This window comes from Parasteatoda tepidariorum, chromosome 1 (genome assembly GCF_982258835.1).
Source record: "Parasteatoda tepidariorum strain Cologne lab strain chromosome 1, Ptep-v5.0, whole genome shotgun sequence".
Classification (NCBI taxonomy): Eukaryota; Metazoa; Arthropoda; class Arachnida; order Araneae; family Theridiidae; genus Parasteatoda; species Parasteatoda tepidariorum.
The window spans coordinates 40488962-40502252 of NC_141755.1; the positions used below are offsets into that span (position 1 = coordinate 40488962).

At 28.5% G+C, this 13291-nt stretch overlaps 2 long non-coding RNA genes across 3 annotated transcripts; both read left to right on the plus strand.

The window, feature by feature from the left end:
* Window positions 1-1539: 1539 nt before the first annotated feature.
* Window positions 1540-7110, plus strand: LOC122271063 (uncharacterized). 2 transcript variants are annotated; one of them, XR_006226140.2, is made up of 3 exons: window positions 1540-1689; window positions 4150-4376; window positions 6976-7110. It is a non-coding gene; the product is annotated as an uncharacterized LOC122271063 (long non-coding RNA). The 2 variants fall into 2 exon arrangements; XR_006226141.3 differs by lacking the exon at window positions 1540-1689 and adding an exon at window positions 1976-2111.
* Window positions 7111-10312: 3202 nt separating this feature from the next.
* LOC122271062 (uncharacterized) lies at window positions 10313-12665 on the plus strand. Its single transcript, XR_006226139.3, has 2 exons — window positions 10313-10452; window positions 12362-12665. It is a non-coding gene; the product is annotated as an uncharacterized LOC122271062 (long non-coding RNA).
* The last annotated feature ends 626 nt before the right edge of the window (window positions 12666-13291 follow it).

The following is a 13291-nucleotide window of genomic DNA, read 5'->3' on the forward strand; positions in this document are numbered from 1 at the left end:
TATCTCGACCCTTGGTAGATGAGGGATAGAGCATTCCCGTCTCAATGTGGTAAAACGTATTCGAATCCCAGCGATGGATGGTTCATACCAATTTTACTCCCCGATTACTCTGAACACAGTACTGCTGTAAAACATCCTCAGTGATAGACTGGTTTTGGGTTGATAAATTGTCTCCATCGGGCAAAACTTGAGAGCTTTTCGTAGTTTTCCTTTCCATGTAACGCAAATATAGGTTAGTTAACTCAACAATATTTCCTACGGGCTAGTTTGTTCGAATGCTTAATCCAGGATTCCCTAGTCTTCTAGGTAGGGCTCTAAATTACAAGGAATAATTAACCATTGATAGTTGTTAACATTTAGTTAGTAGTAGTAAATTTAATTATTTGAAACAAAATGCTAGTAATATCAAGGAAATTAAAATATACACTTGTGAACGACAAATTTGTTAGTTTTATATTTTTTCCAATTACATTTGCCACTCAAATAAAATTGCAATAGTTTTTGTTTCACACATAATGGATGATTTTATCTTTCAAAATGGCGTATTAAATTAGATATTTTTTTAATTATATTCAGTGTATGTAGCAGATTAAAATTATTTTAGGAAGCTCAAGAAAAGAAAAATGAATAAAATCATCCTTGCTTTTCTTCTTTTTACGTTATCAATAATTGATGCTCAAAGTTGTGATTTTCGACTTACATGTCCACTAAGGGCAAGAGCTAAAAATAATCCTGAAATTCTCTGATGTCCTAACTGTCCAATAAGAAAATGTCCACCACTCACAGAAAATCCAGATTTATAAAATATTTTGGTGAATAAAATGTTCTTTTTACTCTGTTTCGCTGTCACAAGAAACTTGCTTGAAAAAGTTTGATGAATCAAAAATACTTTTAAATTATTTCATTGATATATCAAAATAAAGCAGTAAAAAATGCCTATAAATAGGAAAAATATTTTTTATATATATTTTTTTTTCAAGTTTAAAAAAGAAACAGAGGTAAGCTGGTTAGCCATAATACCCACTGAATTCCCATATTTCTGTTGTGCGAAAAGGTGTGCTGAGAACATTGGTAATACATTTGAGGATAAAGTAATTGGAATCTTATACTTACTGCCAATTATGATGAAAAGTACCAGCAATAAGGGAGTCAATTTTTTTCACCGTAAATTTATTTTTAACAAAATATATTACAGAACAAAAAATTCTGATTAACCGTAATTTTTTGCAGTAATAATTACCGTAAAATCACTAAATCACTCTAATTAAATAAAAATTGCTGTAAAAATTACTTAATAATATTTTACGATAAAGATAGAGATTTTGCGGCAAAAAAATTTTTTCGAATGTTGACCCAAAGTGCCGGTACTTAATGCCATAATTTGATACGAAGATTTCCACAGTGCATCGTAAAGTATATCATTATTTAAAGAAATGATGCATCTTGAGCTTTAATTGAAATCGTGTGTAAAACATCATAAAATTGCATGAAATAGGAGCAAATAAATAAATCTCTACGTGACATTGAAATGAAAAGGAAAGTACTCAAAAGGAATGAAGTTTATTTCACAATAAAGGAATGCAATTTGCATTACTTCTTGTCTGTTCAAATAAAAAGAGAGAAATAGCTCATTTCAAAATTGTTTTTACATTACAAATCTGAAATCATTTTGATACATTGTCTTTACTTGTAAGTATATGCTACATTTTGATATAGAAAAAAACATATGCAAAATGCATGTTTAAAATTTTTTCATTCTTATAAAAATAATTTTAGTCTTATTCATACTGCAGTCATATGCATACTAAACATTAAAAACAATTTGTTTGAAGCAAATAACTTAGGAAAATGAAGCAGAATCTATATATATATTTCTCTTACAAGGCGACAAAAAAAGCCTCATTACAACTCCCCGAATGGCGACGCTAGAAAATCGACCAATGATTGCCGCTAAAAATGTCACATGCCAAATCTAGCCTAGGTGGCTTAACATATAGCGCTTTTAAAAACGGAAACTGAAATAAACAGAGTGAGCATTCTCACCAAATGTGATCTCTTCCGAAATTCACCCTATCAGCTGCGGCAATCTCATACTATTAAGCTAGGCAGAAGTGAGTAGTCTTTGTCGATAGACCTCTATTTTAGTATTTTGTCGAAAGCGCTTTTTTTCACGAATTTATGTATTACGAATTTATTTGACGATTTTTGATTTATAGAACGAATTTATTTGTTTTATTATTTTTATTAGTTATTCATTGAAAAATGAGTCTCAGTCGTGCTGTTACGCTTTAAGATTTTATACTATAGCACATTTCTAATAGGTTTAACGAATTACATGTCATTTATTTGAATTCAAATTTATTTTAATGACTCAGTATTTCCTAAAAATATGTAATTTTTTAAAAAAAAATTTTTTATATGGATTTGAATGATAGTTTTGAATTCTTAGAATTTTGTGCATTTGCAATGTACCTAAGTTAGAACCGAGCGAAGCGAGCTTTGTTTGCGAAGCAAATCATGCAAGATTGCGTAGCAATTTTCGGGGGTTGGCGAGCGTTAGCGAGCTGGGGGCGCAGCCCACTAATAGATAATATTTATCTCCAGGCAGATGTGTCTCAAAGGCCCGAAAAATGAAAAGTCGCATGATTTACATATTTATGAAGAGCATGATATTCGGTGATGGTATTCGGTCACACGCCGTAGTCACTATATTTTAATAATTAATAATAATAAATTGTAATCAGTATCGATCAAGAGTCCATTGTATTTTAAATATACTCACATTTTGCATCTACTCAAGTCTTTAAATGCTTTGAATAGATCTTTTAAGAAGCATACAAAAAATCTAAAACTTTAAAAATTTCTAAAAGTTGCTTTTAATGGAAAAATACATAAAACATGCTTTTTGTGCAAAAAAGTATTATATTGATACTCAATATATGTATACATGTACATAAATATGCACAGCCCCATAGCCTAATTATTAGACTCACTATAAGAGTCTATGCAAAATCTTAATTATCAGGTGATACTATAGAGTTTTATTGTTTTATACGAGACTGAAACCAGTTTGCACTTGTTTTCTTTCGGGTCCAATCCTTGTCCAATTGGTTAAATTAAGCGATGTATCATATAAATTCGACGATTGGATAAATTAGACGATATATTGTATAAATATGAAATACTTACTATCAGGTATTATATTATTGTTGCAATAATTAGATCAAATTATTAGACACATTGCAGTTTTTTAATAATTACATGTTTTGCATGAGTTTATATGCAATACTTCTATATTTAAACATGCATATAATGGGCTTTTATTCAGGAAATTCTTTACATACTTCCTATTTGTATTTATTTAACGTATAGCATTACATTGTTACCTAATTGATACACGAACGTAAACAAGTGCAAGCCCCGGTTTCAGGTGCGTAAAACAATATATATCAGTGGTTGTTAACTGGCTGCCCGCGGGCCCCTTCTGGCTCACCAAGCCTTTTTTTGACAACTAAAATATATTAGTTGTCCTTTTCTGCAGACAATTTTCGTAAAAACTCCATATTGGTTTAAAGTACTTTTCCTTGCTGAACAAACCTAATCTCTTCGTTTCTGTGAAATGTAATATACCAACTGTGCAAAAAAATTTATTTCTCAGGCAAATATCTACTTCTTAATTTAATTTGTAATTCAATAGTTTTGAATCAGACATTAATCTTTAATGCTCCTTCAAACAAGAAAGAGTCATATACAAAATGTTGATAAAGTAGCTGCCCACCATTTGACTGGTGTTTTTAATTGCGACCCCCAGCCTCATATGTAAGCTGGAAACTCCTGATATATATATATATATATATATATATATATATATATATATATATATATATATATATATATATATATATATATATATATATATATATATATATATATATATATATGTATATATATATATATATATATATATATATGTATATATATATATATATATATATATATATATATATATATATATATATATATATATATATATATATATATATATATATATATATATATATATATATATATATATATATATATATATATATATATATATATATATATATATATATATATATATATATATATATATACATTTCATTCTAGGAAAATCAAGAAAAAATGCGCAAGATTGTGTTTATTATTCTCCTTGTAACATTGACCACTGATGCTGTTCAAAGTTGCTATTGTCCAGTTCCCCCACATCTTAATTGCCCACTGAGTGCAAGGGCTAAAAGGAGTCCTGATATTGTTCGATGCCAACATTGTTCGAATACAGAATGTCCACCACTTCCTTCGGGACCTGATTCATAGTTGCCTTTTCGGAATAAAAGGTATTTTTCAACTCATTTCGTTCCCTCTTAAGTTTACTCTTAAAAAAGTCTCAAAATTAAAATTTAATAACTCAAAAACTGTTCGACTGTTTTCGTTCAAATAATTTGCTATTTAAAATTAAATGTTTTTGAAATTGTATAAATATTTGCATTATTTGCAATTAATAAGTAAAATTGATTGAAGAAACAAAATAACGAATAATTTTTGGAAATCATATTTTGCATGAAATTATCTTTAGATCAACAAATCTTTTATTTACGGGCCAAAACTTTTCGGTTCTCGTTCGTAAAAAGTTATCAAAATATGGCAAAATATGCCAATAATAAAATTATTACAGTATAATTAAGAATCGAAATATATGCCGCAAAATTGGTAATTTACTCTAATAAAATAAATTATACTTTAAAAATTAATGTACAATATTCTACGATAAAAATTTATTTACGGCAAAAATGGATTTTACGGAGTACGCAATCATTATATCCGAAATTTTTCATTTTTTTCTCTGCATTTTGCACACTGTTAGAGATTTTAATACTTAGTGTATCATAACAATGTTTATAGATTAGTTTTAAAATTAATGTGCTGTAAAGTTGAACAATATTATTACACTTCCCAGACTTGACAAGCATGAGCCATATTATCATTTACATTTGCAGTGATTTTGATTTTAATATGGACATAAGCCAAATCATATAATCATACGTCTTAAAATTAGCACCATCGTTCGTCTTGGTTGAAGTGTTTCAATTTAACATCTTATTTATAGTGCATATAATGAGCACTATATTAAGGTTAAAGGTTGTTATTAAGATTTAACATAGAAACAATTGTTATAGGAATTTAAAATGATTAATTGACTTAAATTAAAATGAATTAAAATGACTTGTAAATTTAAAGTGGTCCAAATCATTTAATAAACCATTTAAATTGTTTAGAATGCAGCAAGGTTTAAATTAGTTTAAAAAGATTTAATTGAAATTATTACTGGTTAAGATATTTTAAATTACTGAGAAGCCCATCACTCGAGCCCCTCCTTGCTTCCCTCACCGACCTCCATGGACAAGTAAGGACAAATCTACCAGAATATTGCAAAATTTACCCAGTTTTTGGCTCTATGTGAAAAAGGTTATGGAAAAGGTTTTACAGAAGCGATTTTGAAGGGATTTGCTAGAATTAATAGTAATATATGTTTTTATTACAGTGATAAAATTTGGTTAAGATGGTATAATTTGGTAAATTTTTCATGATATCATTAAGCATGGCGCAAAAAACATTTATTCGGTTGAATTTACTTTTCAGTTTTGTATTTTGAACTAAATGAGTAGCAGTAAGAACTATAAATTTTAAAACCAGAACTTCTAGGCAACCGTTACAATATGAACAGAGAAATTACCAAATGAGTGTAATAAATACCGTATATTTTAGTTTTATTAATTTTTTCAGTCTTTTTTTTTTACCAGAAAATCATTACATTACAATACGGTAGTTTTACCAATTTGTTTCTCCTTGCCTTGCTTTTGTTTTCCTTGGTTTTATTAAAAAAATTATTTTCCACAAAGAAAGAATATTTTTTTAATAAAATAAATATTTATTGTAATCAATAAAATTATTATATTCAATAAATTATTACAATTTATTTCAATAAATAAGATTATAGTAAAATATGCATTTATTATAATTCTGGGTAAGAAAAATTTGTTAATCAAAACAAAATGAACCATTATATTCTAAAAATTGACAAATTAACTTGAAAAAAATATAATTTAATCATTCAAAATACAGATTGCGTGAATAAATAAGAAGAAAGCGCTGAACTAAAATTATTAAAATTGTTATAACGGGTAAAATAGGAAATATCTTTTATCAGCATTTCGTCCGATATTTTTAGAAATTATAAAAAAATGCTAAAGTTAATAGTGATGTACCAATCATCATACTTCATGTGAACTGTTAAACATTTTCAAACAACCTAGATCCATACTATAAATAAATTGTGCATTAACCTTAAGGCGATGCCATTTTTAATCAATGATATATGTTGCAAGTTATTCATTCCATCTTTCAACTTGCTTTACGATAGTAGTTCACCATTAACTGAAACATATATGTTCCCTCTTATATGTCCCAAGTCTCAGAAATTTACCGATGTTTATATTTAACTGTAGTACAATTTTTTTTAAAAAGTGTAATATTAAAAAAAAAACTTTTTAGACTTAAAATATTAATATATTTCTTGATCACGTGTTACATAAGACCTGGTGATATATTTTAAAAGTTAAAAACCATTATATAGAAAGATCGGATTAATGCATTCAAAACTTATCAAACTCGAGTATATTTTAATAGTTAAGAAAAAAAATCAGATAGATTTTCAAAACATGTCATAAATTAATCAAAGAGTGTATCAGGAAATAATTTTTTAGAAACTGATCTTTGGCATTTTAAGACTTTGAAGGGGTTTTGTTGAAATGGGGTATGAAAAAAATGCTAAAGGGAAAAATTTCCTTGATTTATTTTAGAACAAAAAGAAAATGGATTTCTTTTTTAAAATTTTAAATATATTTTAATTGAAAAAGGTCTTTTTTTTGGTTTTAGATTGCTGTTTTTGAATTATATGGTGAAAGAAGATAATTTGTTATAAATTTTGTATATTGTTCATAATTTTTTAATCAATTGAATAAAAAAGTAACTGTAAGAAATGTATGTAAAATAAAACTTGAAAAAAATGAATGTGACTACTATTTAATACACCTTAAAATGATTGTAATGTTTCTAATATATTTGTAAAAAAATCTTGAACAGAAATTAATATGATGAGAAAAACAACCAAATCTTGGTGATAAACATCAAATTGGGATAATACTTGTTTTCAGGTGTCAAATTGAAATGGTTTAAACACACGAAAAGAAAATGACTTTAGCCTCCGGTGGTATTATCCTATACAAACTGTTTGCCCCACACTTAATCACGCATGCGCAATAGATACGTGAGATTTATCATTTGAAAAGCTAATCTAATTGGCTCATTTTAGATGCTATAAATAAAAATATGATATTTAATACTATATGCCGGGAAGCGTAGAAGTGGAAGAAGATGGTATACCGCAGTCCGAAGTATGCAGTTAAGTATCACTTAACCTTAGACAACATCAGTGTAGAATGTGTCAAGCAAATGTATACCAGACAGTCATACTTAATCTTAAAAAAATATCAATGTAGGGTATACCGGGCAGTCACACTCAACCTTGAAAGAACATCAGTTTAGGGTCGTTGCTGTTGTCGTAGACCATTAAAACACAGAGGAGCAATATGCGATTCTGTACCCCCAGATGTATAATTCTTTAATGGGAAAATGGAGGACTTTGTGACCAGACAGATTTAATGTGCACCAGTCATAATTTACTACACGAGGAATCTTAAGCCGGTTGGATTCCAACTCCCGTTCTCACTAACATGAGTCCAGTGATCATGAGTCTATCCCGGTCATCAGTTCAGGGTATACTAAGCAAGTGTAAGCCGGGCATTGATTTTTTTTTAATCTTTGTTATGTTGGCAGTGACTAATGATGTTATGCTGACAGTATTATGTAGTGTTGATGTTTTTTTTATATCTTTGTTATGTTGGAAGTGGCTCGCATCATTGGTGCGGTTAACCAATGTGTTGATTTTATTTGTTGGATAATGGTATTAACTATTCTTCTGTATATTTTCACTCTGACAAATCAAAATAAAATTTAACTATTTCTTATGGTGCGTGACTTGTTAGTTGTGTTCAACTCGTAACGAAATTTTGCTAGAATAAAGTATCAAATTAGTATCAGTTGCAAAGCAAATTGAAATTCTAAATTTCCTTAAAAAATCTGAAATTTCGGTCATCCTTATTTTTTTCCACAGTTAGTAAAGTTTAAACTTTTGATTTTACATTATCTTCATTTTAATTCAATCAATAAATTCAAGATGGTTGCTAAATTTTATTTCAAAAAAGATCTAAATTTTATTTCAGATGTCTGCATTTAGTTTAAAACAATATATTTAGTATCCAACGCTACTAAATTTCTTAATAATTGTCCTACAGTAAAATTACCAAAAGTTAGAATGGGGTAAATAAATATGTCAACAAAAGTGAAGGAAGAAAATTAGATATTTGAAAAGATTTTGAAATGCTGCTGAAGTTAATCGCATAAAAAATTTATAAACCAATGTTAGATTTCTCTTTTTTGTTCTCATAGTTATGATTATATAAATTAAAAATGTTTATCAAAATCTCTGAAAATGAAAAATAAGGAACAAAAAGTTACGAAAGCAAATGCAAAAATGAAACATTTTCTTTCTTCTGAATGTTTTCAAATAAATTATTTTATTATGGTCAATGCATTATTATTAACTTCGTTAATAATAATGCTCTGCTAATATGAAAAAAACCCAAGAAATTGAAGCTGAAGACATGCTTAATAATATGAAAACTTTACCTTTTTTCTCCCCTGTCTATACATAGCTGCGATCTTAATACCTTCTGATTTTAAAGTCATTTTTATTCCTGTTAACAAAATAAAATTTAAATAATTTCCCCTTCAAGTCCAGAGTCTCTAGTTGAAATTGTGCTGAAATATACCTGCTGCGAACAACTCTCCTTGTGTATAGCATGGAAAAATCGATTTTGATGCAGTTTGCTGCTAAAAATCCGGAAAGGCCAGGACTAACGCTCAGTTGGTTAAAAAACCTATCACTACAGAAAATCATTGGGACGCTTACCACATATCTTGCCAGTGCGACTTTGGCTAAATCGAATAAATTAAACTCATCCTAAAATCCATTATTAAGAATGTGAGAAATCTTCTAATGCCGCACATGTGTTGGAATCTTAGTCAGCTCCTGTTGTTTCGTTGAAATCTTAGTCCATTCAAATGAATGCTGATTTCTCTTTCTACCACCACAGAATTTCGATTTTTGATTTTCATTTTTTGTTGCAACGTTACGTGTTCTGTTCCAAATTTCTTTTCCTTCCTCCTTTACATCTGACGAATCTTGAGAATGAATGATTATTTTTTCGCGCTCGAAACTTTTATGGAAAATTTTAAATACAAATGAAACTTTCTTAATATTAAGCATGATGTTCTGTATTTGACTCATCCATTTTTATCCGAGTTTAATTTATAATACCCAAGAATGGTTGAATGCTAATACTTAGTACATTGGACTTATATAGTAAACAATAGTCTCAATCTTGATATAATAGTAGAATTTTTTTAATATCTTTTTTTGGGTGACTAATAACACTGTACTGTTTGGAGAAAAAGACCCAATACCAATTTTGCTAATTTTATGTAAGCTGCTAACTTTTATGTAGTATAATTACGACCCCCATTTCTTTTATCCCTCATCGTTTTCTGTGGTGAACACATTTATTCTACTTTTACTAGTTCCATCAATATTTGATAATTCAATGACCATGCATTTGATTTAGAGGAAGAAAAATTATATTATTTTCACTGTTAAATATCTTCTTAATAAGGTTCTAGACAGGAAAAAAATTCTAAAACAGGAACAGTTGTAGCAACGCGGAAGTTTTCTGGGATACATTTTAACGAAACCTTTGAAATTGAGCAAAATTAAAACTCCAAATAGAAATTCTAAAACTCAAAATCATATTCTAAATAGAAAATATAATTTCAAAATTAACATTGGAAAACATAAAAAATATATAATACTGGTGACTGATAACTGATACATACGACAACATCATGCAAAAGTAAAATAAGTAGGGGAAATTAAAACTGTCATGTTTTATATTACAACAACTCAAAATTCCAATTGCACAACTGAATGTGTATACATTTTGATCCATATCATGACAAGACTGTTTAGTAAGATATAAAATATGATTACATTTGTCCTATGTTTAATCTGTGTTATTTCGCAATAATCGTCTTATTTCGTAAGAATTTAAATTGCTGACTCTCTGATCAAACATCAAGTTGTGCATAAGAGAAAACTAATCATTTCACATTTAAAGGTACTACATTTTATATTGCGAATCACATCTCTTGAACAATTTTGATTTTTCATCTTTACTCGTAAGTATGTTATTTATTTTTAATTTCTTAATTTAGAAATTTATTATCCATTGCTTGATGTGTTTTTATCTATTGAACAAATTTTATTGCTGAATAATATAATTGGAATAATATAGAAGGCAAAGGGGGATCATTATTTCATAGCGGTTTCTTTTCAAATATTTTTTCATTATGTTTCTGCATACCAGAGTTCCTCAAAGCGAAATATTTAGTATTTCCCATCAACCTGGATGCAATTTTTTTAAATATTATAAATTTGAAATTTTAAACCAAACATTTAAATTAAATTTCAAGCTTTAAAGTTGAAATTGATATCTTTACGAAAAAATATTTGAATATTATAATCCTGGTAGATATTTTAAAATATCGAGTGTAAGTTTTTTTTTATCACTGATCAGGTGAAATATTGCCAGTATAATATAAGGTCAACACTTAATGTTTCAGTATTTCGTGCATTATTAGGTTCGACAAATTCACGTCAGAAAGTAACACCAGATAACTCTAACCAAAAGTCAACCTAATGCAAAAACTAACAAAAAATTCGTAACGAAAATAGTTCAAAAATAAACGAAAATAATGACACAATGAGAATCTGTATTTTTGATTTTAAATGAAAATGGCAAAAAGATCTTGCATTATTAATTCTATTTTATCATTCAGTTTAATGCATAGATAGCTGCTCTATAAAACTCAATACCACACGGGCAAAAAATCTTGCAAAGTTACCCTACTGTATGGCAATGACATTTATTGCAAAGAAAACCATAATTCTGGTAACCGGAGCTGCTTGTAGCTCAGAGAATAGAGCATCCACCTTACACAGAGGTTGGCTGGCTTCGAATTCCAGCTATGGCTGGTCGATACGAATACCGCATCCGGATCGCACCGACCACGGTGCTTACGTAAGAATATTCTCAGTTGTAGACGAGTCATGGGTTAGAGTCCCTTTATCACCAGGCTAACCGTGTCAGGTTTTCATGGTATTCCTCTCCAAGCAACGCAAATGTGACTTAGTTCCACCAAAAAGTCCACCACGAAGGCAAATTTCTCCTCCCAATATCTAATCAGGAGTCCTCTTTAATTCTGAAATTTGTTCAAAATTTCAAGGCTACGGAGTTGAGCATCAGTAATCGTAAACTCAAACAATTGGTTCAGCAAATTAATAGTGGTTATTAAATAATCTGATAATAAAGGCAACAATCGTAATAAACCATTCATTTAGTAAATTTTCCATTCATATCGTTACGATTTTCAAAAAATTTTAGTTTTTAAATTTACAGTTCTTTTTTACGCGAAGAATATTTAGATGATATATTTAAACTAAGATAATTTTTTTCTTGCTATAAAGATACATTTTTCAATAACATATTATCTGCTTTCCAATGTATACGTATTCAACTTTCTATTACATTACTTTTCCATTCATATCGTTGCGGGTTTTAAAAATACTTGTTCTTAAAATTATAGCTCTTTTTACCCGGAGAATACTTAAACGCTACATTTAAGCAAATGTATTTTCTTTTTTATTCCTAAAAAGACACATTTTTCAATAACACATAATCTGCTTTCCAATGTATACGTATTCAACTTTCTATAACATAATTTTTCCATTCACATCGTTGCGGGTTTCAAAAATACTTGTTTTTAAAATTATAGCTCTTTTTACCCGAAGAATACTTAGACGCTACATTTAAACTAATAGAAATTTTTTTTCTAAAAAGACACATTTTTCAATGACACATAATCTGTTTTTACGAGTATATGTATTAAACTTTCTATAGCGCTTTGTTTTCCGAAATGCATTACACGCAGAATTGCAGAAGTGGAATAACAATTATAATAGTTCTTAACATCAGTGCAATCCCCAAAATATTGCAAAATAAAATTACTGTTTATTTTTTTATTTCAGAGACTCCGGGCTGGTAAAATGTACAATATTATATTTGTTATATTGCTTCTAACCTTTGTAAGTGCTGATGCGCAGAACTGCCATTGCCCAAGATTTTATTGCTTAGATGGTGGAAGAGCCAAAAGGAGTCCTGACATTCCAATTTGTCCATTATGTCCAAGACCAGAATGTCCACCACCTCCAGGAACGGAAATCTCTTAAAAAAGTGGTTTTGACCTTTGTCGTAAGACAACCTTCTCAATTTAAAGGATATATTTTACCATTTTGTCTTAGAAAAAATAAATTTATATAAAATATTAAAAAATGTATATTAATTTTAATTTTGAGAACAAATAGAAATAAAAAGATAGAATACATAATCTTCAAAAGAATTATGGGATGGTGCTGTTACCTATTAAGGTATATTATTTTAGAAGTTTAAGTTGCAAGAGTGAATTTAAAGTTCAATTTTTAAAAACTCCACTACAGTTAAAAGAAACTAAATAGTATTTCTAAGATAAATCTAGAAGGCTTGTTACAGCTTATTACCTTTAGAAATACGAGTCATACTTTTGTAAGCTACATTGAAACTTTTTATTTCTTAAAACTACTAAAGAAAGAGTAAAAAATATGCAATCAAATAACGAAATACAAGTACTAGCCGGGAGAAATAATACTGCAATGCAATAAAAGAAACGACGTATAAAACACTTCACGATTGATTCTGAGAAAAGTGGCTTGATAACTTTTCTCCTTCTATTGCTAATGCTAAGAACAAAATAGAACTTCAAAAAACTGATAAAACAAAATTTATATTTAAAAACAAAAGATTTTTTTGCAATATTTAGCTTTCGATATAAAGATGCCAACTGTATAAAAAATCCAAATTTTGATTTTTTCTTTTACATTTCGTTTCAAAATGCAGGAAAAACAAAAAAAGCAATAAAATTT